The following is a 13803-nucleotide window of genomic DNA, read 5'->3' as shown; positions in this document are numbered from 1 at the left end:
TCTGCTGCATGCAAGTTCTCTATTACCTCTGACCCAATAAACACATTTTGTAGAACACCTCTTCCAGCTGACCAAGTATTCTTCGGAATGCCTTGTACCCCGACGTCCTAATATTTTGCTTACCTCAAAAAGCTATTGTTTAATTTCTTTCTTAGTTTGCTCAATTCTTTCTCGATAAAGAACCCGTAAATGTCTCAAGCAGCCAAATCTCTAAGAAACTATACTGGGGGCTGCAAAAGATACGAAAAAAACTCAACAACTCTCAAGTCCTACCTCCCTTATAACTTTTTGCAGTCACATTTCTTCCTACTTATACGAAGAAAATTTCCATTGCTGTACTTTGGCGTTTTTAAAATATGTCCACGGTTACGTTGCTTTATGTTTTTACGTGTTTGCGCTGCATTATTCAAAGCTTTCACCTCTGGATATCGTGCCATCTTAAATTTAATTAAATTTTCTAGTCTGCCTTTAATGTCCTACAAATTATATACTTTTATCTATTTGGAAAAACATAAGTTTACGATTACCACTTTTCTGAAATGTGCTGAAATGCTTAGACGTTTTTTGATATTTTACTCTTGATTAATTTCGCCCTAGTGGATTTGCTGGTAGAATCGCTAAAACTTATTTTTCGTAGCACTAGTGAGTTTGTTACCACACTCGTATACAGTTGATTGCATCGATTCGTAGTGAGTTTCCTGCAAAGTATTATGCATTTTGTTTTTTCATCTTTTTTTTAATCCTTACGCTCTTTTAATTTGCGAAAAAGAATTTGGAACAAAATCTTACATTAATTATATGTACCATTAATTCCACGGTAAAGTGCAGTTTTTTATAGAGGGAGAGCAAATGCATTGACGCAAACCGCAGAAAAAGCGGTAGTATCGGACTACATGGATTTTTTTCTATAAGACCACCACTACCCACTCAAACATCCTTTTACCACGTAGTTTTTGTTCCACTCCAGAACCGCGTTAGCATTACTTAAGAGTGGAACCACCAGAGAGATTATCGTATCTCACAGCTTTCGCGAGAAAACTCGCTACCATTGGATATAGGTAATCCTTCCAAGTCTTGAAATAGATTCGGGGTCCTTGATACAGGCATCAGTGTCTAACCCTCTTTCGTTGGCTGCATTTTTTGCAAGCGACACTTTATGCTTGATGCTTTCCCTAGCTAATAAGTAAACGTACTTATTGCAACGTAGGTCTGTATTAGCCTACACTTCTTTTAGAAGTCTTGACTCTTTACTTTTGCTCTGCTTGAGCCTTTTTCCTGGCCTCTTTAAACGCTTATATGAATATCAGACAGTTCCTATTCTCAAGTTTGTGTGCCATGGTTTCATGTCTTCTATCTTACAAAGGAAACAGATTACGGTATTACTGCAATCTTTTTTGCAGTGATTTGAGCTTCCGCATCAAAGGTTCAGCTTCAATCTATCTTCCTCTTTGCAGTCATGAGAAGCATGTCCATACCTCAGGCACCAAAATCACTTAGTAACAATGATCCTTCTTTTGATACGACAGAAAACGAACCCACTTTTGACCCTACCTACGAGTTTCACTTGCTTGGCAGCCGTTTTATCTATCATTAGATTACTAACGCTATTCTCTCGCCTGGGACTCTATCACGGCTTTCGATATCTCGCAAAAGTCAGTATTTTTTCGATAATTCTTAGACTGCGCATGCGCTCAACCATAATTCTACTTTCCGATGGTTGTCTCAACGGATTCGTTAATTTCTTCTTTTTCGAGAATACTTTCTAGGTCACGGATCTCGATCATCACTTTTCGTGCAGTAAATACCATCATTTCTTGACCAGCTACTGACTTTTTTACATGTTGAGTGAATCTTGCAACTTTCTAAACTCCTTTGGCTTTTGAGAGTAAATCTTTTCTCTAGCCTTCATAGATTTAAAGGACTTTAGTTTCTCTCAACCCTTTCCATCTTTTTTAGAGCACAAATCAAATTTTTTTCTTTGAAGATATTGACGGAAAAAATCTCTTTTTCGCTCTCTGTATCGTAACGAGTCAAGAGCTACTTCTTAACTATCGTATAAAAGTTTTTCGGAGGAGTAAACGTCAATTCTTTGTTTTTCTGCTTGTTTGAGAAACTTTAAGGCGTTTTTAAGACCATCTCTAATAACCTTCACCGTGCTTGTGTGTTAATTCTTGATACTATTTAACGTCTCTTCAATTTTTTTTGGCATTATTTACGATGTCAACTTCTAGTTTTTATTTACTTATAATTTTTTTTTTTAATCCAGCGAAATAGTTTATTTTCTCTTATCGATTGATTACTAAATCAATCTCCACTGATGTTGCTATACGTAATTTTACACTTCAATCTCCTGTTATTTGCAGTATATCTGGTTGGGAGATCAAAAAATCCTGATAGTCTACGAAAAGCGTCTTCGTGCCTCCCCTCTTCCCTCAGCACTACCCTCCTTCCTCAAATTATTGTCTGGAAAGGGTTAAAACCAGCGCAGAAGCCCTCTCTGTTACCAGAGAAGAGTGATATTTATTTGGGCTGGCCGAGAGTCACCACTCTCCCTCAGTTCCATTAGGGGAGTTTGCTTCAGCATTTTATACTCATTAAATTATTGGACTGAAAGAGCTCAAAGGTGTGTGCCGTTAGAGTTCAATACAACATCAAACTCAGTGAGCGCGTACCATGAGACTCCCTCAGTCCAATTTTTGTGTTTGTACGGCTCAATGCAGTGCTAAACTTTAAGAGTTCAAAGCGTTGGCCTCCACTGTTACATATCTTCTTCTATAATGTAACATTGTACAGTCAAATCTGTCGGCACGTCAACAGGAGCCACTACGCAGACCAGGAGCGGGGTCCATGGAGAACGGCTATCGGGGTTCACCTGGCTTTCCACTCGGTATTTCAGTTATCCTCCGTAATTAGCAATCACAAGTGGAATCAGGTGCAAGAGGGGATGATCAGCCTTTCCTAAAAGCATGCACTTTGGCCCCAGCAAAAACTATTTTGGATCAGCAAGGGATCTTCGTCCACTAACTCTATCTAAGGATTAAGCAAGTGGAGAATTATATCCTGAATATCAAGCTCAGAGGGTTGCTGCAATTTAGAAAGCCAAATTTCACATCTTTCCAGGTAGACTGGAGTCAAGTCAAGAGATGACAGCTGTTACTGAGAAGTGGCTGCTAGTCTTGAGGGGACATATCTTTTTAACTCTGAAACGTGAATCTTGGCATTTTTAGCACTTATTTCCATATCCAGCACGTACACCACTGGAGGCTAAGCTTTAACTATGGTAAAAGGCCCATGATTTCTCAGAGCTGATTGAGCAAAAAAATGGTTGACTGCACTAGACAAAGAATGAGTTCTACAAGTAACATAATCACCCGCAGAAAATATTACAGACTTTTTATCTTTATAGTAATACTTTATTTGACTGTCACGAGTTTCGTCAATAAATTTAGCCATCAAATCACGAAGTGCATCCAATCTTTTAAGCGTATTAAGCCACACTTCTGGAGTCTCTTTTAATATCGGTGCTTTTTCCTCTACCTATCGTTTCAAGCTCCTAACTGGCCAGAATTGCTTACTGAAAATAAGAAAAGCTGGTGAGACCTTAGTGGATGTCTGCACATGCCAGAATTTATGTAGATGCAAGTTCCAAGAACGATGATCAGCTTGCCTAAACATGGCGGTCGTTGTCTTCAACGCCCTATCAACTCTCTCCACTGGATTCACCTGAGGATGATAGGAAGACATTGTTACGTGAGCTACTCCGTACTTAAGCAATATCTCCTCTAGTCATTTTTACAGAACTCCTTTCCATTGTCAATCAATAAATGTTCTAGCGTTTCGCAACAGAACAGTACAAGTTTGTGGAACGCAGTGGCAGTACTCTTTTAAAGAGCCTTACACAGTGGCTTTTGTTCAATCCAATGGGTCAACAGATCCTGAAAAACCATAATATATTTAAACCGTCTCTTACTGGGAAACAGCTCCATCATATCAGCAGCCACTACTATCCACGGGGTGTTTCACTATCTTTAAGCCCAGTAAGCACTGCGTTCCAGTCTGCGAAACTTTATACTTCCGATACACTGGATATTGTTGAACGAACACGTAGACGGCGGAACATGTTCAGAAACTGGTAAGCATTTCGTCAAGTTTGATTATTAAAATCTCGGTAATTAATACAAAATCTGTACGATCCACCAGACTTTCGTATCATCATAGAAGTGTTGAAAAAATTACTTAGAAAGCGCTCAATCACCCCGTCCTCAGCCAACTTATCTAATTATGCGATCGCAATTTCATGCCCTTTTGGTGAAATTTGACACGGCCTGAGATAAATTGGAGGCGAACCAGGTTTTACAGCAACTTTATGTACGATTCTATTTGTCAATCTAATTCAATCAGTACCTTTTGACAGCAATTGATCAACTCTCTTTCTCTCTCTCTCTATGAGACTGACCTTGATTATTTTAGAACATTCAGCTACTAAGAAGCCCAACGAATTTGGTTCGAATCATAATTAATACCAGGGACCGTCAAAAGGTTTCGAATATTTTTTTTCCAAGCTAACAGTGACATCCCATTTCTCACTGAAATCAATGCCCAGTATTATGTCGTCCCCTCTATTATCCACTTCCTGTAGCGGTGAAGTATCTGCATCTTTATCATATACATGACTGTCTAATTCTACTGACACCTAAAAAGCCCCTAACGGTTTACTGGTATGGAACAAGTCTTTTAACAGCGCATTTACTAGTCTTAGACAGTCTTTGAATTGTTTAGCCAGATCTTAGCTCCAAAGTTGATCATCGCATCATATTCTTTGCCTTCCAAATAAATACGAGCGAACGGACGCCTCGGCATGCAATCTGCATGATCCATTTCTCTACTGTCAGCCGTATTTACTACAGCTTCTTCCCCTTTCTGAGATGGAAATACGAAAGAACTCGCTATTTCTTCATCTTCACTATCCACCGACCTCAAGGAAAAATCCTCGAAGTTGGTTAAGCCAGAATTAGCTACTAATTCGACTGAACTTTTACAGCCACTATTTTGACACTTACCGTCCCCTTGCGTATGAGAACCTAATACTAGCCGTGTTTCGCTACAACTTGCCCAATCTAATCCTCAGTCACTGTCAAAACCTCATGCCATGAGTAATGGACTTTTTAGTTAGTTTTAGTTAGTTAGACGTGAGTGTCGAATTTTTCTAAATCTAACCTGTCAACGATGCCGACTGATTTTCTGCTATAGGTCTTTCAACTCCCGCGGTGTAACTTATCTGCTGGGATCCTACGTATTTTGGTAAAAGAACAGGAGTTCCTGTTGATTTTCGTCCCCTTATTTCCTAAAAACTTACACCTACCGGCACAATCAGGACAGTTCGCAAGTAAAACTTGAGATACTGGATTCTATGGTTCAAGAATCCGTTTATTTTCCAAAGAAACCATTATTGCCTGGACGGACTCTCCAGTCTTAGTTTTTTTTTGCTAGCTTTTATTACGAGAGCCACTTTGCTGGTTTTCTGTAGCTACAGCCACTTTTGCCGATTTAATTAGTTGTCGAAAATACGCCTCAGTCGAAATTTCTGACAATTCTACTGGTTGTAGAGAAACATTCCTCGCATCTGAATCTAATTCTTTTTCATATCATCTACCGTATTTTTCTATATCTCCTTAAGTCTTCAGTCTTTTTCATCCCATACTTATCCGATAAGATCGTAAGACTTTACGTAGAGTCAACTCTATTTGCGTCTTTAAGGAAGGAGGATCAAAAAATCTGCTAATAATACAGTTAAAGCAGAATAGATATTTTGATGTTTTTTTCCATGCAGATTTTAAAATCTAAGAGGCGATCAGAGAATTTTTCTTAGTTTTTTTTTTTTGGTGCTTGCAAATCTTAAGTTCCAGGCTTGTATTTTTTTAACCATTTCGTTCGTATTATTATTGTAATCATGATGGCCTTCACCATGGTTCATAATTCATTATAGCGGCCACTTACTACAGCGTCATGATTACTTGTATATTAAACGTTACTCGATAAAAGCTTCGTTTGTTGTCATTTAAAAATTTTTATATGCCTTTTTCACTTCAAATTTATTTAATCATTTAATCTTAAGAGTGAGATTAATAGTCCAGAAAACGATGCAACCATTAGTTCAAATCTGGAAATGGAAAACCTAATTCTTATCGTTCGTGATTAGTAAAAAGGAATTCAAGAGTACTGAAAATCGAATCAGTAGTATTTAGATCGTCAAATTACAAATTATTTGTTTATGCAACTGAATGATTGTATCTTATTGAAATATCAAGCTTGTAAATCTCTATATGACGAAAATATTCGCTGCTTCGTTGTGATAAAAAAAAATTTATAACACATTCTGATTTTCTTAGAGAGTTCATAGTCATTTTTCTGATTTACTACGTTTTCCATTTATCATATCCTCCAAGCATTCATTCGAACTTACAGTTCATGCAACGGTAATACTTTTAATATTCAACTGGTAATTCTATCCTTGTATGATTTATATTCAACCTTAATCAGGTTCTCCACTGAAAATTGTGAGAAATTTCCCTAACTTTTCCCTGACTTTTCACGGCTATTTCACTAAAATTTTCTGACTAACTGATAGCACTTAAAAAAAGTTTCTTTCCGATTTCTTAAGTTACTGAAAGATTTAATTTGCCATTTTTTTTTAATCATCTCGAAGTTTTTTAATTTTTTATCTGTTTAAGATGTTTTAAAAACTTTAAACACTCGTAATCGTACGTAAAATCTATTTTTTTACTGCTTTTTAATGAAAAACAAATTGTAAAATAATACGTTCAATGATAGTTGGTTAATAATTGAAATAACGTCAAATGGTGGTACTTGCAAATTTTGTATTTATTAAAACAAAACGACGTTTCGGCCGTTTGCACAATGTCCCTCATCAAGTACAAAAATCTATGAGTAATAAACAAATTTTTTACAATACAAATTTTGGTAGATATAATAAACGAAAATTAAGTAAAGTGTAGAATACGAGGTGTGTTCAAACAATAACGAGAATTTTCGTTTTATGAAAAAAACATTTATTTATTCATTAATATCTATTTTCTCCCCTTCAAAATAACCCCCCTCGGACATAATACACTTGTGCCAACGCTTTTTCCAATCCTCGAAACACGTTAAAAACTCGATCTTTGTAATAACTTCTAGCTCTTTCAACGATTCGCTTTTAATGTCATCTATGCTTGTAAAACGACGGCCTTTTAATGTTCTCTTTATTTTTGGAAATAGAAAAAAGTCAGATGAAGCCATATCTGGCGAATATGGAGGCTAAGGCATAGTTACAGATTTGTTTTTGGCCAAAAATTCACGAACCAGCAATGAAGTGTGAGCAGGTGCATTATCATGGTGCAAAAGCCATGAATTGTTTTGCCACAAATCTGGGCGTTTTTTTCTGATCGCTTCATGCAAACGGCGTTGAACTTATAAGTAGTACTTCTAATTGATTGTTTTACCTTCTGGCAAGAATTTTTGATGCACTATGCCACTTTTTTCACGTTTTCATCGGTTGTTGATGTGCTTAGGCGTCTGGGTCGTTCGTTATCTTCAACGTTTTTGCGGCCATCTTGGGAACACTCATACCACTCGTAAATCCTTTCTTTACTCATAGCAGACTTATCATATGCCTTTGTTAACATTTTACAAACTTCACTACACTTTATTTTATTTTTCACGCAAAATTGAATACAAAGTCTTTGATCCACTTTTTTTCACAAACGAAAATCGCCGAGCTCGAAAAACATGTCTAACGTTAGTGGCTGCCACTTAAAAAGTAAGCAATGAATACTGTTAAAAATTTTATTGTACTTTAGGGGCATGTGTACCAACATAATAAAAAAAAAATTTTTATACAGGCGGACTCTCCAAACCCGCAAAATTTAAACATTCTCGTTAATTTTTGAACAAATCTCGTATACCTCTGGCTCTTACGAAAGGGATGTAAAATTGTTATGTAGTCAGAGTTTCAAGTTTCGTTGCTTTTATACCCTGCACGTACACAAATGACATAGTATACGTACATCATACAATCAAATAAGAATTGCAAGCAGTTCCTTGTGAGGCGCCCGTAAACAGATTATGTTTTCCTAATACTATAAATAAAAGGGGCCCTTAAATCATGTACATCAAGTTAGTCTCCTTTCTTAATTGATTTCACGAGAGATTTATAACAATTTTCTATTTTTTCTGTATCTTGTTGTCTATTATTATCATTATTAAAATGATTTATATGTTACATTTCGGAAAAAAGGCATTTTTTGTAGTTTTGTTTTGTGTCTAAAATTGTTATTTTATCAAAATTCAAGTTGTGTGTAAATTCAATGCTATGTTGTGGTAGTACGGATGTATCCTTTTTTTTCTCTGTGTCTCTTTTATGTTCTGTCATTCTTAATTTTACAGCTCTCGATGTTTGACCGACATAACAGGAGTTGCAATTCGCACATGGTATATGGTAAACGATATTATTTTTATCGAGTGGCTCGGTTACATCTTTTATAAGTGAAAAAATCGAACTCAATGTATTGTTAAAACTGTATACAAGACCAACGTGAAGCTCCTTACAAAAATGTTTAATTGGACCGTGCAAGTAGGGAATACATGGTAATGATGAAATTAGTTTGTATTATTATTGTTTCTATTTCAATTGTCAATCATGTTTATGTTTTTTAAGGTATTTATTCTTTTGTTTAGAAATTTATTAATAAATCTTTGAGGATAGTTGTAAGCTAGTAAAAATTTATTGATTAATTTTAAATTATCGTTATAAAATTGAGTGTCTGCTAACTTAATGGAAAAGTCTACTAATAAGTAAATAATATTTATTTTCTGTTGTATTGGATAATGAGAGAGAAAATTCAAGTATCAGCCTGAATGTGTGGGTTTTTGGAACTAATTAGGGTAAACGGGGGTATTATTGCGGCCTTTTTTTAGTGGTTAGCTTTAAACGATTGTCTAAGAAATAAGGTGCGTCAAATCGTTGTGATTTTTTTTTTTTTTTTCATTAATGTTGGACTCAAAAACTAGTGAATCCCACTTTTGTAAATGTATAAACTCATGAATATCGAGTTAAAAAGAGGTTTGAAAGTTCAGTTGTCAATGCTGGTATTATTGTGGGCCTCTATGTATTATTGTGGTGAATTTCAATGCCAAATCAAGCAGGTATCCGCAATAATACCATCATAGTGAAAGAGGTTCTGTGTGCATCAGTTTTTGCGGACGTGATTTTTTGTTATACAAATGTAAAGTTTTCAAGAATATTTAGAAACTAAAGTTCCCTGAATTAGGTACTCTAAAACTTGATTTAATGATTTCAAGTGTTTACTAGTCATAACTCATCAGTTCAATTAAAATATACGCATTATTCAAGAGTACCGCGATAATTAGGGGAACCGCGATAATACCCCCGTTTACCCTATTTAGTACTGTGTCATTACGTTGAATGATAATTTTTAAATCTTAAAAACTAATGCTGTTGTTGTTGCATGTCTCAACAGTGAATTGTAATTGCGGACAATAGCTATTAAAAATATTTTTAGTATAGTTAATATATTTAGCAGGCACACATATGAGAATATCATCCACATACCGCACATACAGTGAAATAAAAAAATTTATTGATAGATTTTTAAACAAAAGAATAAATACCTTAAAAAACATAAGCATGATTGACAATTGCAATAGAAACAATAATAATTATTAACTAATCTTATGATTACCGTATATTCCCTACTTGCACGGTTCTATTAAACATTTTTGTAAGAAGCTTCACATTGGTCTTGTATACAGTTTAAACTTTAAAATAAATTCGATCTTTTCACTTGAAAAAGATGTAACCGAGCCACTCGATAAAAATAATGTCGTTCACTACATACCATGTGAAAATTGCAACTGCTGTTAGGTTGGTTAAACATCGAGAGGTGTAAAATTAAGATTGGCAGAGCATAAAAAAGACATAGGGAATAACATAAATGTTATTGATGTTCAAAGAAAACGTTCATTTATATTTACCAATGTTGTTGATAGTGTTATTATAATGCAGTAAACAACGAAAAACGTTTTAATATGGCTGAAAAAGTGATTTGTAGCATGAAAGTTTGTTATTAAGCATTTAATAGTTGTGTACTGATATTGAAATGAAGTTGTAAATAATAACAGAATCAAACCAAAATTGAATCTTATTATTTTAAAAACACGTTTTGATCTGCCACCTTGTAAGCTCTTTGTTTTTCATGAATTTAGCCGCTTCTTTGTATAATGTGCCAAATGAATTTTACTAGCATTCACAGTCTTTTTTTTTAGTATAGATAGCATTTATCGGGGTTCATTTACAAACTTTACTGTAGGCTTGTAGGCTATGGTAATTTTTCGTGGCTGATAACGGAGGTTGGTGTAGTAGGATTATTGTGGCAGGTCTGTACGATGTGATCCCTGTTACAACAACCTCTGATATCAGTCGCAGTATCATAACAGGGAAAAAATGAATATAACCTACAATAAAATTTACAGATGAATCTTAATAAATGCTATCTATACTAGAATAATTTCCGTGAATGCTAGTGAAATTCACTTGGCAGATGTATAAAAAAGAATGTACCTAGGCGAGTGTCCCAACTCTAACGTTGCTTTTGTGGTAAAAATTAACGTAAGGCTGCGTATACATGCTGTGAAAATTTACACAACGGAATTTCGGTTGGCCAGCCAGAGCAAAGCTCTCCGTGTATATAGCTACAGGAAGACTATGCTCTGTCAAAATTCCGCGGTGCAAGTTTCTGCAGCGTGTATACGCGGCCTAACTCTTCTCTACGTGTACGTACAGTAGTGTGTATCTAATTTTTCGTAAAGATGCGAACACATTGTATGAAGACGTTCGAAAACAAACTGCATTTTTCCCTAAGAATATTAAAGTTATTTCCTTTACTAAAAATTATTTATGTCACTCGAAATTAAATATCGTGCTGTAATGATTTGAATAACTAATACGAACAAACATGTAGGCACATTAGACCAAAAGAAATTGACCCTTTAGGCCTTCAATTCTTATGAAATAAATAATCACTGCGAGTTATGACAATTCTCATTAGATTATTTTTATAATACATTGTAGTTACAGATAAATATAATTCAAATGATTTTTGAAAATTTATTAGTTTAAAATAAAATGTGAAAAGAAAAGTTACGTCTATTATATGTAATGAACTATAAGTACGTAGCTTGGACTAATTTTGATAAAGATGTAAATATCCTGAAAATAACTGTTAAATTTCTTCACGAAATCGAAAACAAGTCGTTGTTTTTCAATTTATAATTTTAGACATAATGTGATATTTTACTCATTATTATGCTAGTGTACATAAATCAGTAACCTCATTTACTTAAAACTCTCACTCGTGCTCAACTATAATTATGATGAGAATTTTTGCTTATTTCTATACAGTTTCTAAATGCTATGAAATATTTTTTATGTAAACCCTGATGGTAAGTTATATTCTAAAAGTCTTAACATTTTTTTTAAAATTAACACACTGTTCTAAACAATTATCCTTTAATTAAGAAGTATTTTATTTAAATGCCGAGGTTGGCACCCCCTTATTCACGGCAATTCGAGTGCAAGGGTATTGTTCCCCCCCCCTGCGCTTTGCTTACGGATGATGGAATTTATCGTTGTGTGTTTACTTTCAAAACTCTCGCTAACTTCTCCCGGATAAAGACTTGACGAGGAGATGAGAAAAAAAGAATAAGAAAAATTTATAATGTCTTGAAAACTCTTGCTATTATCAAGGTGTAACAGGTATAAAAAAAGGAAGGACAAATACAGAGTTGGTATTAGAAGGTGAAAAATGGATAAGGAGCCCGATAACTATACATCGTAAGTATAAGATGCGTCAATGTTGTTGATACCTATTAAATACCGTGCATTCTGGCACAAACAATAATTATACACATATGCTACAAAAGTTTGGTACACATTAGTTTTTTCGTACATTTAAAGCACGTAATTTATCTGAAGCTACAACGCAATCCAATAACTAATTGCATATATTTTTACCTTCAATTTTTTAAGTTAACTTACATGTAAATGATACGATAAAGTTGGCATGCTATCCAAGGTAGCCTTTTGTTCCATGTGTGCCAACTAAATTTCACTATCATTCACGATAATTTTTATGGTATACATAGAATTCATCGGAAATTATATACGAATTTTTATGTAGGTTATACGGTAATTATTTTCCTACTGGGAAACTGTGGCTGATATTGGGGGTTGACATATTGGAGGTTGGTACGGTTATTAGTGTGGGTCAGTACGTCGAAGTCTCTGTTTTATCAACCATTGCTGCACAAAATTAATACAATTTCCACTCATCATTAAGTAAAGACCAGTCAGACGTAACAGACAAATTTTCTTAGAGTTTCTTTTAACTTTTTGTCCACTAAAAATATATCATTCATATTTACATTAAAATTGTTTTATTTTAAAGCTTTGTGTAACATTGCAGGGTATGGATAGCAAAAACAATGTAGCAAACAACAACAGTAGTAAAAAGTGAACCTTTTTTATTAGTAGGAAAATTCTTATTTAAACTTTAAATCAAGTAAAATCTGTAGATCTCATTTAATTTGTATGGTTATCCTTACTTTCTGGTTCGTTACTTAAATTTTTTTTTATTGGATCAAATTAAAAGCACTAAATTTATGTATTTTGCATTGATTTTAACAAAAAATGTATACCTGTAGAATATCGCATATGATCAATAGCTGTAAATATTAAGGTAAAAATTATTGTTAAAAATAATAAATAATAAATTTTAATTAATTCAGCAAAAAATGTCTGTTACACTTCAGCACGTTGTGCTAAGTGTGTATATATAATTAAATTCACTATGATTGTAGATTCCACGCTTTGGTTTAATAAATCATTGACACCGCTTCACCAAACTGTGAACAATATTGACGCACATGCTGCTACTGCATTACCACTTTTGGGTACGTATTGCTCAAACAAACATTAGAAAAATATGATTATAAGGAAAAAAAAATCAGATAATTTTTCGTAGACAATAGCTTTGCTAGGACTGAAAACTCAGTGAATTCAGTATTATTTCCTGATCAGTTACAAAATGTTCATGCAGTTAATGTAGGAAATGATGTCCCTGTTGAAAGAAGGATCAATCAAGTGATTCTAAATACAAATGCAGTTGAATCTGAAACTTCTGCAACTAAGGGGATCTTGTTTTTATTCAGTAAATTATCATACAAAGATAATTTTTTGTACAAACGCTGTCTGAAAGCGTATGGTTATTAAATCAAGAAAAGTACGTTTTAGAATTATTATACATTGTTTATGTAAATTTTTTATTTATGTACGAAACCAAGGATTTACAAAGTAAAAAAAAATTTTGATCATAAAGTGTAGAAAAAGATGCGAAAACTGTTTTTTTTCTTTATTTTTGTACGTGAAACATCACCATTAAAAAATTTTGTGGTTAAAGCAACAAATACTTGGACGAATAATTTTAAGAATTATTTGACTTACTATATTGATTACCAATTTTTAAACAAATAAACTTATTGAGTCAATAATTTTGTTATACAGTATTTTAAAGAAAAACAAGATAATTTCAAACAATTGATTATTATCATTAATACTATTTTTAGGTACAGCTAAAAATCCTGTGGAATAACCTAAGTTATTAAGACTAAAAGTTGAAAAAAAAGAAAATGTACCATAGTGACTCTTTCAAGAAAAAAGCAGAAAAG

The sequence above is a fragment of the Copidosoma floridanum genome, unplaced genomic scaffold (genome assembly GCF_036245765.1).
Source record: "Copidosoma floridanum isolate Cflo_tuat_1 unplaced genomic scaffold, Cflo_Japanese_pri ptg000004l, whole genome shotgun sequence".
NCBI lineage: Eukaryota > Metazoa > Arthropoda > Insecta > Hymenoptera > Encyrtidae > Copidosoma > Copidosoma floridanum.
Note: the sequence above shows the minus strand (reverse complement) of the source record.